General features: G+C 42.6%; 1 protein-coding gene across 3 annotated transcripts in view; it reads right to left on the bottom strand.

Annotated features, from left to right (window-relative positions):
• vps13b (vacuolar protein sorting 13 homolog B) overlaps positions 1 to 16717 on the bottom strand; it is a 302372-nt gene that overhangs the window by 200648 nt on the left and 85007 nt on the right. The window lies entirely within an intron of this gene.

Consider the following 16717-nt stretch of genomic DNA (forward strand, 5'->3'; position numbering starts at 1 on the left):
CATGCAATTCTACTTAATCAAAAATCCACCATGTGACTTGATAAGGTCCCTTTGCTGAACCTCCCCCATCTGCTACTTATCACACTGCCCCCCCCCCCCCCAACACACACACACACAGACACACACAGACACACACACATGCACACACACAGACAAAATGTGGACTGGTATGACCTCTGACACTTTAATCAACGGGCATTAAAGAGACTCTTAAACAAAACTGACGCACTGCACAGATTGGACTGACAGGGCGACTGGCTGGCTGGCTTAGAGGCTAAGTGGGATCCAGAAGCAGCGGCTCTGAAAGATCGTTGCCAACACTTTGGAGATTGCAGAGGTGGTGGGAGAGTGTTGGCCATTACAGGGTTTACAGATTAGCCTGGTTTATTAGTTCACTATAAGGATCTTCCACCCTTTAAGGTTTGTCACACGTCACTTTCCTGCCTTGTCCGTTTAGGCCCTGTCTAATAAAGGCAGGGTCTCTGTCAGTCAGACGCAGATGGAGGAGAAAGGGTGAGAGTGATTTAATGATCCTGTAATGTTGGAGAACATAACAAAGCCGCCAAAGCTCTATAACAAAAAACATCACAAATCTGTACACCCACTTGCGTAAGAAAAAACACAGAGACACACTCACCAAAGCACAATGGTTGTGCAGATTTTCACCACAGCGCTCAGTATTTGCACATGTCCACGCAGATAAAAGACTTTTCCTTTTGAATTTTAATGATTTGTAACAAGCGGTAAAGTGACAGCATGTGAAAAATATGCAAAGTGCACCAGGAGGACAATGGTGCAGTCACAAAGCATGGCAATTAATCAGAGGGAAAATGAGAATTAGATCAATGTGTTGATATAGCTAGAATAAAGGAGAAAAAGTCTATAACTTATTCTGAAAGAGGGTAATATTTCTGATTCATGTTAGAGCGTAATAGTGACCAAGCCTCGGGTCAACTAACGGTTAGGCCACCTAAGGGATTTACAACAAATCCACAAGAAGTTACCTTTCTCTTAAAATCTTGAAACGGTGCTGCTTTTCTGAAAATAAAAATAGCAAATAAGTTTTGTCCCCAGATACAGGCCAGGGAAAAAACACCCCCATCCACCTTTTGTGTCAAATCTCTGCTATAAAACAATGCCATCCTCACAAATACATTGTTTCTTTGAGGGCTTTTGATTTCAAATTGCTGGATGAAGTGTTGAATTTGTACTGTAGTGTGTTAGGGTTCGGCTTTGAAGTAACAAATCTTAAAAATATTAGCTAAAATGAAATGCATGTTATGAGTTGTTTTTATGTCATGTACAGTCAGTTGCTAAATATGTGTTTTTTACCTCCACATTACAAGCTGTGACAACATTAATGCTCCGCTGATCACAGACCCTCTGTTAGTATGTATAGATGCATTTATAATGGTGCTCTCCCCCCTTAAAACAAAGACCAGCTAACACAGATTCAAACAATCTAGCTGGTCTCTGTCGAGAGATCGTGCTCAGGAACTAGTTTATTTATCAAGCAACATTTGAAATAAAGGCTCTCCTCTTATAAAAGCCTGCTTTGCATAAAGGAGGAGGTCACCCAATCTCTATTTGAAGAAATGCCCAGAACTTGAAACTGTATAAATCACCGAGAGCCCTTCTCATAATATCAGGGGACTTCAATCATGCCTCACTGGACTCCACACTGCCCACCTTCACCCAGTATGTGACCTGCCCAACCAGAGTCAATAAAACACTGGACTTACTGTATGCCAATGCAGAAGAGGCATACAGTTCATCACCTCTCCCTCCCCTGGGCAGATCTGATCACAACCTGGTGCACCTTGTCCCTGTGTATGAGCCCTTAGTGCGCAGGGAGCCACCAGCCACCCGCACAGTACAGAGATGGTCAGAGGAGAGCGAGGAGGCTCTTAAGGATTGTTTTGAGTCGACTGTGTGGGAGGTGATTTGTGATGACCACGGTGAGGACATCGACAGCCTTACTACATGCATTACTGACTATATAAACTTCTGTGTGGATAACACTGTACCTACCAGGACTGTACGGTGTTTCTCCAACAACAAACCTTGGATTACCCCAGAAATTAAAACCGTCCTCAAGCAGAAGAGGAGGGCCTTCAAATCCAGAGACAAAGAGGAGTTGAAAAGGGTGCAGAGAGAGCTGAGGGGACTGATAAGGAATGGGAAGGAGAGCTACAGGCAGAAGATGGAGAACCAGCTTCAACAAAACAACGTTGGTGAAGTCTGGAGAGGCCTCAGAACCATCTCGGGCCACAAACAGCAGAACTCTCTGCCTGGGAGGGATGTGAGATGGGCAAATGAACGGAATCATTTCTTCAACAGATTTGACTCAGCCATGAGGCAGTCTGCAACATCGGCTGCAGACTCACCCACCCCCACTGCTGCTGTTCCACCTCAGACACTTCACACCTCCTCTATTCACCCTGCTCACTCCTCCCCACCCCCAACAACAGCATCCAATACACACTCAACACAAGGCTCCAGCCTGTCTCTCTCAACCACCCAGGTTAGGAGGGAACTGAGGAGGATTAATGGCAAGAAGGCAGCGGGTCCAGATGGCATCAGCTCGAGGGTCGTCAGGTCCTGCGCGGACCAACTGTGTGGGGTGATGGAGCACCTCTTCAACCTGAGCCTGAGGTTGGGAAGAGTCCCACAGCTCTGGAAAACCTCCTGTGTTGTACCAGTGCCAAAGACTTCACGCCCCAAGGACCTCAACAGCTACAGGCCGGTGGCTCTGACATCCCACCTGATGAAGACCCTGGAGCGGTTGGTCCTGGCTCAGCTTCGGCGCCTAATAAGCTCATCACTGGACCCACTTCAGTTTGCCTACCAGCCTGGCATTGGAGCGGATGATGCCGTCATTCACCTCCTACATCGTTCCCTCGCTCACCTGGAGACCGCTGGAAGCACTGTGAGAATCATGTTCTTTGATTTCTCCAGTGCCTTCAACACCATTCTTCCCTCGGTTCTAAAGGACAAGCTGGTGAACTCTGGAGTGGACCATCACCTCACTACCTGGATCCTGGACTACCTCACCGACCGACCACAGTATGTGAGGGCTCAGGGCTGTGTGTCGGACAGGGTCGTCTGCAGTACGGGGGCCCCACAGGGAACGGTTCTGGCTCCGTTCCTCTTCACCATCTACACTGCAGACTTCTCCCACAATTCCACCCAGTGCTTCCTGCAGAAGTTCTCTGATGACTCTGCAATAGTCGGCCTCATCACTGATGGGGACGACAAGGAGTACAGAGGTCTGACCCAAGACTTTGTGGACTGGTGCCAGCTGAACTACCTCCAGATCAACGCCAGTAAAACCAAGGAACTGGTGGTAGACTTCCGCAGGCACAAGCATTCTCCACTGCAACCACTGAACATCCAAGGTATGGACATTGAGGCTGTGGACAGCTACAGGTACCTTGGTGTTCATCTGAACAATAGACTGAACTGGACTCATAACTCAGACGCCCTCTACAGGAAAGGGCAGAGCAGGCTGTACCTGCTGCGGAGACTCAGGTCGTTTGGGGTGGAGGGCCCACTCCTGAAGAAATTCTATGACTCTGTTGTGGCTTCTGCTATCTTTTATGGTGTGGTCTGCTGGGGCGGCAGCATCTCTGCTGGGGACAGGAAGAGACTGAACAGGGTGATCCGAAGGGCCAGCTCTGTTCTAGGATGCCCTCTGGACCCAGTGGAGGTGGTGAGTGACAGGAGAACGGCGGCTAAGCTGTCATCCCTGTTGGACAACATCTCCCACCCCATGCAGCAGACTGTGACAGCACTGAGCAGCTCCTTCAGTGGGAGACTGCGGCACCCACAGTGTGGGACAGAGAGATTTCGCAGGTCTTTCCTCCCCACTGCTGTCAGACTCCATAATAAAGACTTTAACTGATCAAGCACACACATCCATACATATGCAATAATACTAAGTGCAATAATCCTTTCTGTCATCGTTGTATTTTTACTCAGTTGTATATAGTATTTGTATTTGTATTCTATTTTTATCTTATTGTATATTTATTTTATTTTATTCTACTGTATATAGTATTTTATTTTATTCTATTCTGTACAGTTGTGTACTGTATTTATTCTTATTGTATTCTAATTTTTGCCTCATAACTTTTGCACTGTCCACTTCCTGCTGTGACAAAACAAATTTCCCACGTGTGGGACTAATAAAGGTTATCTTATCTTATCTTATCTTAAAAGTCGATGCGATACAGTGTGAACAACGGCAAGCTTGCAGAGATTCTATTACTTTCAACAAACCAATGATTTGTTTATCATAAATAATGATTTACAGTTTCCAAGATATCTCTTAGATATTACTTACTGAAAAAAACACCTGCTTTTATTTCCTGTCTTTAATAAGCACACAGTCATATCCAATTTTCAGTACGAGGTAACAGGCCTCCATGAATTCCGGCCTACTGCATGCAGCGCACCACACATGCAGCCAAGTCATCCATCTCTCCGTGTGTGGAGAAGCCGGCTGAATTTAGTGTCTGCACCTGGACAGGGATCTTCTGCTTGTCCAAAATCCAGGCCTCGCAGTGACACTTTAAAACAGAGCAGACTCATTCAGCAGTCAATCAGCAGTCTTCACTTCCTCTGCTCATGTTATCTGTCACAACCCCCTCTCCCCCTTCTCTGCTTAAATACACTCATCCGTTATCATTCTAGCTCTCTCTACTGTTTTGATATCACTAGCGTTGTGTCAACATTTCAGGAGGCTGTGGATTCATGAGATGAGATTTTCCATCAGCTTCAAAATCTCAGACAACACGTATGTTTATCTTAAAAAATATCTTAAATTTCATGAAAAACTCTACAGCAAAGCAGAAAATATCATGTAAAAATATCACGTGGTAATAAGCCTACACCTATAATGAGGGAGACCCAGTAAACTTACAAACATCTATACACTACATGCATACACAGGCAAAAACAGACCACAGGAGTGGGTTATATATAACTCACTGCATTCAAAATGTCCCCAGTTAGATAAATTTGCTGCCCTTTAGTAACTGGGAAGTTACACAGCTAATACACAGGACACTGACATGCTTATATTTAGGTGAACATATACATATATACATGAAACCAGTTTCACACTCAGATTGTATGACGCCAGTGTCAAAGGTCTGGTCTGTTTTCCCCCAGAAATACCAGAGAAGTAAGGGCTTAATAGTGCTGTCAACCATGGAACTGACAGAGGCCTAAAGCCCTGGAGCAAAGTCTCCACCTTGGCTGTATAGTTCAGCCACACAGAAGCAAAGATGTAGCCTGTAGGTTGGGTGTCAGGCCTCAATCTCAGCCCACACAGTTTATGCTGATACTACACACTGTGGGTACAGACTCACATTAGTCACAGCTTTCAAAACACGGCATCATATTTCATGGTAAATAGTTTTCATTATTAATTTTGGTAAAGAGTCTGTTACCAGGATGGTATGTCTGCATTTCTCTCTGTCTCTCACTCTTATTTTTCCTCTCACATAGGTCTAGAAAGCAAAACAGTGTCGATGGGTCATAATAAATGATAACCATTTGATTTTAGGTGGCTCTAATTAAGCCTTTATTATTTCACCCTGAAATAAGAGAGCTGTAATGGCCATTAAAAATGCTGATGGTGAGAATGAATGACAAAGACTGACACATGTGTTTGAAATATAGTTAAGAGGCTACAAAATGGAAAGCCATTTCATGGGAAAAAAAAATCAGCTGTCATCAGCATACAAGTGACTAAATTAAGGTCGTGACTGGACATGTTTGGGCCTGTCTCTAAACTATATTATGTAATAACAATGGTAAAAACGGGCACAGAAGATAAAATTAATAGGTGCTCAGAGTCAAAATGACAACTGGCAATAAAAGTTTAGTTGAGCTGGAGATGACCAGTCACAAGGCCTTGCCTGGCCTTCAGAAACAATAAGGCTCAAGTTACCAGGAGAGGCTGAGGGGCAAAGGGAGGAGGATGCTCTCTTCACCCACAACACCATAACTCTCACTGGGCCAGAGCCTCTGTCACTGGATGCTGCTCTGGTTGGAGCTCCCAGTAACCTTTTAAATCAGGTCCCACTGACAGCTTCCATTAACATTCCTGCCCAGCCTGGCAGGCAATTGAACAAAGGGTAAGTGGGACAGAGCAGAGCATAGACTTTGGGGGTGGTGGTAAACTCTGGGACCAGGAACAGAAGAGCACATGGGTGCAGGACAGAAAAAGAGGAAAAAGCCACAAAGTGAGGGAGGGTAAAGATCAGAGATAGTGACGGAGACGGGGAGGGTACAGAGTGGAAAAAAAAAACTACAACAGGGAAGGGATCTGGAACTGCTTTGTATTTGTGTGTAAAGTTCTGAATAGGTGCTTATTTAGGCTCTGTCAGAACTAGTTTCTACATAATGCCGTTCAACCAATTTCGAAATGTTTATACCTGATCCCAAAAGCCACACTCAAAGTTGAAGTGTTAAACTTAACAACATAAAGTGCAGGGAAGATATGTATGTTTGCACTGAAGCACCGCAGCAATTTCCTAATGTTGTAAACCCGCTCAACATTTGGCAATAAAACCCTTTCTGATTCTGATATGGTGTTGATTAACCATGGAAATAAAAGTTAAAACTGTTTTTTCCAGACTGACATTCATGAACAAATGAATAAAAGCAACTGAAAAGAGTTCAAACCTAAAGCATACATTCTCATAACAGTTTCCAGGGAATTGGCCTAAGCATTTAAGGTCATATGTCTTGTATGTATAAGTGAAATATGAAATGAAATAGAAGAAACCTGCACAAAAATGAGAAAAGAAAAGGCACAGATCAATCAGTGGCTGACCCTCCCGTCCCAGGTCAGAGGTAGACAGCATGGGTCAAGTTGATATAAACCATACTTTGTGCATGCTGCCTCTAGCCATTATAGCATAGTGTACTGTGAAACAGTTACAAGGCGTTTGCCCATCATTAAAGGGGCGTGTGCATTAAATCATGTTTTGCCAGCTGAAAAAACCAGACACCCTTCAAAAGAGCCACCTGAGAACATTTGAGAACTCTTTGGGAGTGCAGTGGTTTTTATTAGCTATTTATTATGACACTGTGGTTGCTATGACACAAAATATACACAAAAGAGATGTGCTGGACGTACAAGAGTCTAACTTACTTCTGCTTAACTAGTGGACCCACAGCGAGCAAAATGTTCCTCCAAGTATTAGTTTCATATCAATATTGTGCTAGTTTGACACACTTATAAATACTCACAGAGCTGAGGCATTAACTTCTGCTGCAGCAAGAATAGCTGCTGCATTCCTGCAGCTAACAGGGAACTTGATAAACTAAACTATCCATTAATGTTAGGATGTGGCTGGTGTAGTGTATATCCTACCCTTTCTCCAGCTGGCTAAATAAATGTAATAGTGACAAGAAAAAAAAAAGAAAGCATCAGTGCACAGCAGGCTGCTCAGCATCTCTTAATGCTGCTGGCATTTCTTTCTTGTAAAAATGTGACACTTGCATTACGAAAAGGACTAAAAATGTACACCTGCCTCGGTTTAAAAAAAAAGCAAAGAACCTTTTGGCACAGATACCCCATAAAAAAAAAAAAAGAAACTCTGTTTTTGTTACTTACTGATGGCCTCTACACTAGTTCTGCCCAGTGAGGTGTATTAAAAATCACCACTAGTCTCTAGGAAAAGCTACTGGCAAAGAAAACTCTGGTGACACACACACCCACAGACAGCTGGTCAGTGGAGGATCACTAGTACAAACACTAAAACATGCTCTTGTCATCTTTTATGCAGTTGAAAGGTGCAGAACATTACCGACTGCAGCTTTAAATCTTTAAATAATTTCAGCTGCCAATCATTCTGCTGGTCAAACCTGCATATACTTAGTCATCGCAGCATGACTGTTGGTTCTTTTATGGGAAATGACGCCAGTGATGTTCCTGTGTGGTCTGTGGGGGGACTTTGAAGACAAATGAGAGCTCTACATACAAAACAAGAAGAATTACAGAACTCTTAGGAGATAAATACGTGACGATACAATAAAGACTCTGAGAATCCATTTTTCAGTCTGTCTGTCACTGGAACAAATCACAATGGTTTTCAGTGACAGAAAGAAATATGCTTTGAACAACAGAAGACCAGGATATGTGGCAAACAAAACCTTGCAGAGTCCAATTTTCAACTTCCTTCTATTGCTCTCTAACAGATGATGCTGAAAAGTGCTCTTTGCCAGGAGCATTTATGAACAAAAGCCAGCCTAAAAAAACCCATCCTTGTAATTGGTACTATTGAGAGTGTTCTGTTTGTGTGAATAAGTGTGTGTGTGTGTGTGTGTGTGTGTGTGTGTGTGTGTGTGTGTGTGTGTGTGTGTGTGTGTGTGTGTGTGTGTAAGCCAGTTGTATGGGAGAATTCAACATTAGTGAAGCTGGTGTGTGTCACATTCCATTCCTGACTGAGCCTCACTCAACCCACCCCCCCTGGTCTGGTTCCTACCGACTGATTCTGTTAATTACTTTGCCTTTTTTATTCTGAGAGAGCTGTGAGAAATGCCTCTCACCGCCACCGCTGTCCCACCCAGAACCCTACAACAACTATTAGCTTAATTACTTACATCTAACGTACTTCTCCAGTAATAATGTCCACATCAGCATCAAAGAGATTTCAAAGAACATCAGCTCCTACCCCTTCTTAACCCTATACACCACTTTCCTTTCAACTCCTTTTTTATCATCACTGCTGCCTGATGTGAGAATGTACCTTCTGCACTAATTTTTAATTTCCCTTGTATTCTTTGGAAGAGCTGATACTGCTGTGGTTCTGTGTGGTTAAGCTTTGCGCAATGTGCGCACACAGACTCATTTGGGCAACAGCATAGCCTGGGAAAGTTTGTGCGGAGCACATAAAATAGGGGAGTGGAGGCGGAGGAGTGCCGTGTTGGGGGAATGAGAGAAGAGGTGAGGAGAGGGCTTGGTGCGAGGGAGGAGACGCACCGCGGCAGCTCAGCTGTGTAGAAGCTAATGGGCTCTCATCCCCTTCCCACGACCACCACATGTTTTCTGATGGGCACTCAAGCGGCGAGACACATATTGGTTTGGCTACTGACACAGAACTCCAGCCAGCTCGGTTCAGTACTGCTCTGCTCTGCCTATTCAGCATCTGTCTGAACTCTGGTTAGCCTGTATATGACTTTAGGACTGGCAGAGTATGAATCAGTAACCAGCCTCTAATAATGTGAGGAGGTAGTGGTTGATCTCACTTGCTGGAACAGCAATAATGAGAGATGAAAGACAGAAGTATGGCTCACAGACAGACAGTGACACTGATAAACTGAGTGGCGTGATGAACAGGGAGCCACCGCAAATTGATGTTTGTCTCTGTCAGCAAAGAGAAAGAAATTCTCCATTATGGGGCATCTACTAAACTACAGCCTCTCACATCAGCACATGTGTATATTTTATCATGAAGCATCACAAGGTTTAAGCTTTAACATAAATTAAAAGATATCTTTGGCAGCTTTGGCAAGGATTATGCAACAAATTTTATGCACAGAAATGTATAAAGTAAATTGTAAATTGCTTGAAAGTTGAGGAAACCCTCTTAGTACCAGTATGATTAAAGCTAACTAATCCAAATGTGCATAACTGAAGACAGTGTTCAGGCCCTCCACAGTCCGTCTGGACATTATCCCCTCTAATTTGTGAGAATAAAACTTCAAGCCCCTGATTAAGTGATCCAGGGTAGCCAATTGTTGTGACTGTACTGTGTGATGTTTGATCTGACTGTGTGGAATGTGGCGACCTTTGATCCAGTGACAACATTCAATTAGATAAGGTTAAGTAAATTGACCTCCTCCATCCCAGCTACTCAATCCAGAGCTGGATAAAGTGTAAACAGCTTGTATGCAACACAATGAACCAGAGTTTACAGTGAGTGTGCCCTGTTAACGCGTTGTAGTGTTGTTCTGCCTTTATAAACAGCAAAACAAAACTCCTTCGCCTTTCCTGCAGTGATCACTGGAGAGTCTCTCCCTATCTGCCTCTAAGGAGCTTAACTTGGAATTACTTGTTGTAATAACTCAATAATAAGAAAGCGTGTGTCACTGACAGACCTTAAAAATAAATGTACCTTAGTGGTAAAATGAGTCAGGGAGCCCCGGGAATTACATTACACCCAGTAGCTGACAAGCTAAATCACCATGTTGCAGCTGTGGAGCAGAAAGCATCATCAGAAAAATGTGGGAAATTTAATTTCTTCATGTACTGACTTAACTTAATAGAACATAAAGCTCAGCACTAAATGCTTCTAAAAGTAGGCATTATCAAAATCCATGCAGTGTCACTGGAATGCTGTTCATGTGCTTTACAGAGGAGATTTACTTCCTTTTTTTTTGCTATTTCAGTGTGGATCGCCAAAGTTCACCTAACAATCTGAATGAAGACGTACAAAACGTAAAACGCTCACATCTATATTGTAAAACCTTTAGACATTTAAGATTTGTGACTTCAAGGAGGATCCACATTTATTATGTAGCCCCAAACACACAGGTAGTCACAAGGAAACACACCAAACATAAAGTTGAGTTCAAACTAGTACAGAAACATTACTACACTTTAGACTTCTGCCTTGTGCCCATGTTATTTCTAAGTGCTATAGACTTTTCATCTGGAAGTGACATTCACACTAATGTGATACGAGATCCTTTCACAGCCATTACAAGCAGTCATTACGCCTTTCCAGAGATCACGCTAATGAGACTGATTAGGTAATATTCTCTCCACTTTCACATGGTGAGAAAGGCTAATTGCTTATCTCCTTCCCTTTGACTCTACCTTACCTAGACAACAACCTTCAGAGGTAAAATAGCAGTGACCCACAATGACCTCTTTTCACACTTAGAGACTAAATCTTCTACAGCTTCAACCCCTTAACTAGGCAGAGAATAACTAACCATTATTATGACTGATTAATGTTATTTGTGTAACGGTAGCAGTGCTACATCTCATCTTTCCAAAATGTTATATTTCTCCTTTTATTCTATAATCTTTTATTTCAATTCTGTTACTTCACTGTTATTATAACAGAAGTTTCCTGAGTGTGTCATTTGCACTCATTTACTACGTGGTGTAAACACAATCCCATCTTCTGTTCATATTGAATCCTGAAGGGAAGATATAAAATACTCGCATTGGAGCTGTGATATCATTAGAGTGAGGACTAGCATCACTATCTTTAGCCTGAGTCACACTCCAACCCCACCCCATCTCTAGCCTTAGCCCTCATCTCTTTTTGCCCAATCTGTATGTTCGTCCCTCTGCCTCAGGCTTTAAGAACTGTGAGACTGGCCTAAATAGCCGAAAACTTCACAGATGAACAGCTCCAGTAATGGGCTGTGATTGACCTCGACAGCCATCTCTGAGAGGATTCTCTGGGGTCTGATCTCCAGATTACCTGCCTTGCTACATACATACACAAAACATGATGAGAGTAGCTGCCTTGGTGATTAAACACACCATTGTGGAAGTCACTGGGTGCTTAAACAAACAAACACTTGGGATAACGTGTTTTGGTCGAGTTTCATGCCCTTGATTCTAAAATTGAATGGCAAGACTCATTTTAATTTGCATGAGGCAAAGCCCAATGAGTAAGTCCTGTTAAATTCTCATACTCCTTAGAATTGTATGAATGCACACTCCCAGACATTATCTGAAGTAGCTACTTGTCTCTTCATTTATTCACAGTCATCTCTTGTGAAATTTTGATCAGGTCCCAACAGCTGAAGAGCTGGTCACTTCATTTATGACATTTCCCTAGTAAATTGCTTTCTGAGGTTTCTCCCAAGCATGTACAATAAATGTATTTTTAGTACCATTTTGTCTACTGTAGATCTATCAGCCAGAAAAAGTTCAGGCAGCAGCTTAAAGCCATCAAGTTTCTGCCTGAAACCAAGCCAGACTGTTGATTTAACACTCTATGGAGTGAGTGAACACATGCAAAGGTGGGGAAAAGAGCATGATAGATGGACATATGAAAGTACGGCAGTCCTTTGAAAAATTGTAATGGAGGAGGCTACCAAGGGAGATCCCACTTCAGTTCACACCCCATCTACAGTGTCAGTGCAACCCATTCAAAGGCTATCATTTCAGTAAAGAGGCAAACATAGCATGTGTAGCAATTTCTCTGCATTTGCACGTGCATGCACTGACCAGTGAGTATAATGGAATGCATTCATGTGCTCAAGTCGAACGGTCAGATCAAAGTCAGGTGGTGCTTCAGTGCCACCTGCTCTCATTAGTCTTTGGGTCTGCAGACTCGAGGTACTGTAGAACCCCACCTGTTTCTGACTGCTGTGGACAGGCCTCTCAGGACACTTACATAAATGGGCACAAATACACACCAACACTTATATATAGGTTTGCATGAAATGTCACTATAATGCATGCAACATATACGTAGTATCTGCTCTCCTATAATAAATATGTTTAGACTTAATTCAGAATAAACTCTGAAGCAGTTTCTTCCCCCCATTTGTCTAATTTTAAAGCAGTAATTGAGAAGAAAACAGCTTTAATAACTATTAGGGAACTAAGTGTGTTCAGTATTACAGCACTTTGGGAATTTGCACAGGATTAATTCCATGTAGCTTTCATTATTCCCTTCAATATGTTAAAATTGAGATTAAAGATCACTTTGTTCCTCTATTCTCCCTGCTCCCATGGTATGGTAAAGAGATCAAAACTGAAGGGCTTTATAGGGAACATCTTTAACATTTGCTCTGCTCTCAGTGTGCTTGATTAAATGTAACATTTTGAGATCCCAGAGTTCTGAGAAAAGCATAAATCATTGTCTCGCAGCTGCTGCCGTGCCTAGGGAAAACATATGCTATCCCTCACAGACTCACACTCTCCCTCTCTCTTCTACAATCATAAAACTCACTCGAGCCATTGGTCCCTCCCTCCTCTGCTGAAATCACAATGGTAAAGTGAGTGTGTGTTTGGGGTGGGGGACACCTGCAGGCTGCTGCTTGCCCCACGGTTGAGCATAAACCCCAGCTCCTCACACGCCCTCTAGCCCTTTACTCTTGCACACTAGCCCCATCCAAGGCCCCTTAGTCCTTCCCATCCATCAGTGATGACAGACCCAAGACTGAGCCAAAAGCACATAGTCAGCCAGCCAGCCAGCCACTGTCCAGGGATCAAAATGATCAAACTGTCTCTTGAGTACCAGTGATAATTTACACTCAAAGTAGCACTAGAGGTCACTGTGAATGACATGGCCAAGGATTTCTGGTCCCAGTCACTAAAGGCACTGCTCTACTCTTATTAAATTCAAAAATAATTTATAGATCTAATATCAGAGGCATCCATTCCAATGCATGCTGGTGAATGATGACATGTCCCTGGCTCTCAACTAGGCCCATGTGGAAGAAAAACCTATGCCCTTCTGATCCTGTCCGCCAACCTGGATTGCTGTCTGCTGTGACTTAAAAGCAGCTACCTCACTTGCAGACTTGCCCTGCAGACTTGCATGTTTCCATTGTTGATTTATTACAATAGTTTATCTTTTATTTATTTAATTAAAAAGTGGCGCTGATATATTTTATTATTCATGTCTCATAATGCTTTTAAAGTTTTGTTATTTCAGAAGAAAAGAGCATGAAAAGGATATTGTGGCTATCTGGGTCGACTAATCAACTTGGAGAAAGCCTGTGGGACCGTCATGTTGTAATCTAAAGGGTTAATGGCGAGAAATAAAATTACTCGACCCTTTTGGATCCATAAAAGAGGACACTTCAGAGCAGAGCTGCTTAGTTCTTCTGCGTAAAAACCCACGCCTTTAATTGTGTTTAATTTATTAGAATGTTCCAACCTCAGCTCTGTTAAATAAAAACACATTATTCCCGATCTGCAGGAGTTCTACAAGTGTACAGGGACTCCCTCCAACCGCCGACCATAGCCACCCAACCCACCCTCTTCATTTTCTAAGTAAATTGGAATTTTGTTTTAGTTCACTGGTAAACAATTAGACAGAAAACAGATGTCACTGGCCATATTTAAAAGCTACTCATCTCCTTAGATTAACTTTGTATAAAAGAGTTATAAGGAGTGAGAGAAAGAATGAGACAATTAAACGTGTCAAAGCTTTCATTAAAATACTGGACTACAAATAATTCAAATAAAACAATATATCAAAACAACCAATTTATCTTTACTTTAACACTGAAAATGAACATTTCCCAACATCCCCCCTGGAGATATGAGCCTTTCCGAGCCTTGAGAAATTAGAAGGTGCATGGCATTGAGGAAATGGCTTCTGGGATGAATTAAAGGATCTATAAGGAAAGTGCTGTTGATTTTCAGAGCCTGTCAAAAGCTCTAAGAAATGAGACAATGCAGAGATCACTCATACATAAAGGGGCAGAGGCAAAATACGAAAAAGCAAGACTTCTCTTGACTTATAATCAACTGCAGTCAATCAAATAAAGGTATATGAATGTATATATATTTAAACACTTCACTGACTACACACTGGTAGCTTAATGGCAATTACCCCCATTCCCCCCCTCCCCCGTTATGCTTTGAGAACTGGGCAGAAATCGCTCATAACTCTGCTGTGTTTTCCACTGCATCCTACTGTCAGGAGTCAGCTTTTCTCCCTACCCCGGTCGTATACTCAGTGTATAATGATCACACTTTAGGAATTTGGTAAATGGACTCAGCAGAACCACATGGGAAGAATAAAGTGTGTTTGATGCCAAGACCAAGTGCTCCAACAACTGAGGAATGTCATGATCACAAAATGTTGAACCTCTGATCTAGCCCTGTAGGAGCAAAGTGTCCAGCCTATTTAGAGCAGTGCCACACCACCTTTCATCTCTTGCTGAATGAGGCGTTGCATCCATCATTCTATTAACATTGCTATAACAGGCTCCTAGTCACCCTCTGGATGACAGCAGGGACATGGGACATGTGGGCTAACCAAAGGCTTTGATGTAAGCCTGACCACCATACAAAACACAGAGCTTTAAGAGACACCCCAAAACCCTGTGTACACACACAAGTGTTATCCTCAGCAGCATGTTAGGAAAAATACAGAGAATGAGAAAAACGTTCCACGTGTGGTAAAGTTGTTACCTTACAGTCACACGCTGCTGACCCCCAGCTTTCACTACACATTTGATTATTAGATCAATTAGATGTCTAGGGCATTAATCGTTTCAATATTCCAAAAACAAAAGTGATTGATCTGAGACTGAAATGCACAAGGGGCGAAATACAGCTCTATCTTTGGTAGCACACACACACACACAATGTTTGTGATTCTCATTATCAAAGGGGTGAAAGCTATTTGCAAATATGGCACATATCACAGCTGATTTGTGGCTTTTCTCCGTCATTTAGACACATGTGAGTGACACATATTTATATAAGTAATATGAAGGTAAACATGCCCCAAGTCTGAATGGCAGCCAGTTAACTGACTGATGAATCCCACACTGTTAAATATCGTATGTCCGAAAAGAGACAATAGAGACGTTCAGACAGTGAGAGAGAAAAAAAAAAAAAGAGCGATCTGAACTCAAAAGACAGGGGGGGAAAAAGAAGAGAGGCAGTGATGAGAAGTAGCACAGACCTGCACTGCTCCACATCTGCTGGAGATATATTCAGTTCTTCTGGGAGTCAGCCCCCCCACCTCCTTTTACCTTCATCTCCTTTCGCTCTCCCACTCTCTTTGCTTCCTTTTGGTCTTCTGGTTTGTGTTCAGATCAGGTTTTAATATTCAAAAATATGTACTGCCTTTATGAGCCATGCTTTACTGAAATAATATGGTCTCTAAATCACAGTAATGGTTTGAGGCCGTGGACTAAACAGAGTTTACCAGAGCTCCTAAAAGTATCTATCTACTACATGTCTGAGTGATCATGTACGTAATCGATGGAAGAACATCTCGTCGGAAACACTGATTTTAAAAATCTGCCTTTCTGTCGCTGTAACATTCAGGAAATGTATTCAATGACTGTCCTCACATTTATCAAACCATTACCTCTCTAAGAAATGTCAGCCTGCCTTTTATTTGCAATTTACAGCAGTGTCCTGGCACTTGGTTTACTAGAAATGGGACAGTAAATGATAGAGTGAAATTTAAAGAGCAATACAGTGCCTGGTTAGGGATGACCTCCAAAATCTACTGTCTCTAAACAATAGTTTTCTTCTTACTTTCCTGCACCCTTAGGTACAACTGCATCTTCTTCTCACAGTTTAAACTACCTGAGGAGAGCTCTATACACACCTCAGAGCTGACATGTTTAAGGCCTGAGCCCTGATATGATTCAGGAGTTGGTGGTTTGCACAAATCAAGGCTACACAATGAATCTCTGTAGTCCGGTATTAAAAGGAATGTACAACTGTGACTCTGAAGACAACTCTGAAAACAAATGGAGCTGTATTGTTTTACCTTGTCACCCCAGGCTTCTCCTGTATCTGATCTTGGGATCTGATCTTGGGAGAGGGTTGCAGGAAAACAGCCCAGAATGTACTTTAAGGCCCCTACTGTGGGCTTTTAGAAACTTGGGAGTGGCTAAAGGCCATGACATAGTAGAGACTGTCCCATACTTCGAGAGGTATCAGTTTTTCTCGGGAAGAACGTTTTTTTTAAGTTGACGGTATGAAGAATATTAATAACACACTAATATCCGTGGTCATATCTAT

This window comes from Rhamphochromis longiceps, linkage group LG11, assembly GCF_057381845.1.
Source record: "Rhamphochromis longiceps isolate RC_006_pf linkage group LG11, R_longiceps_female_GT1.1, whole genome shotgun sequence".
Taxonomy (NCBI): Eukaryota; Metazoa; Chordata; class Actinopteri; order Cichliformes; family Cichlidae; genus Rhamphochromis; species Rhamphochromis longiceps.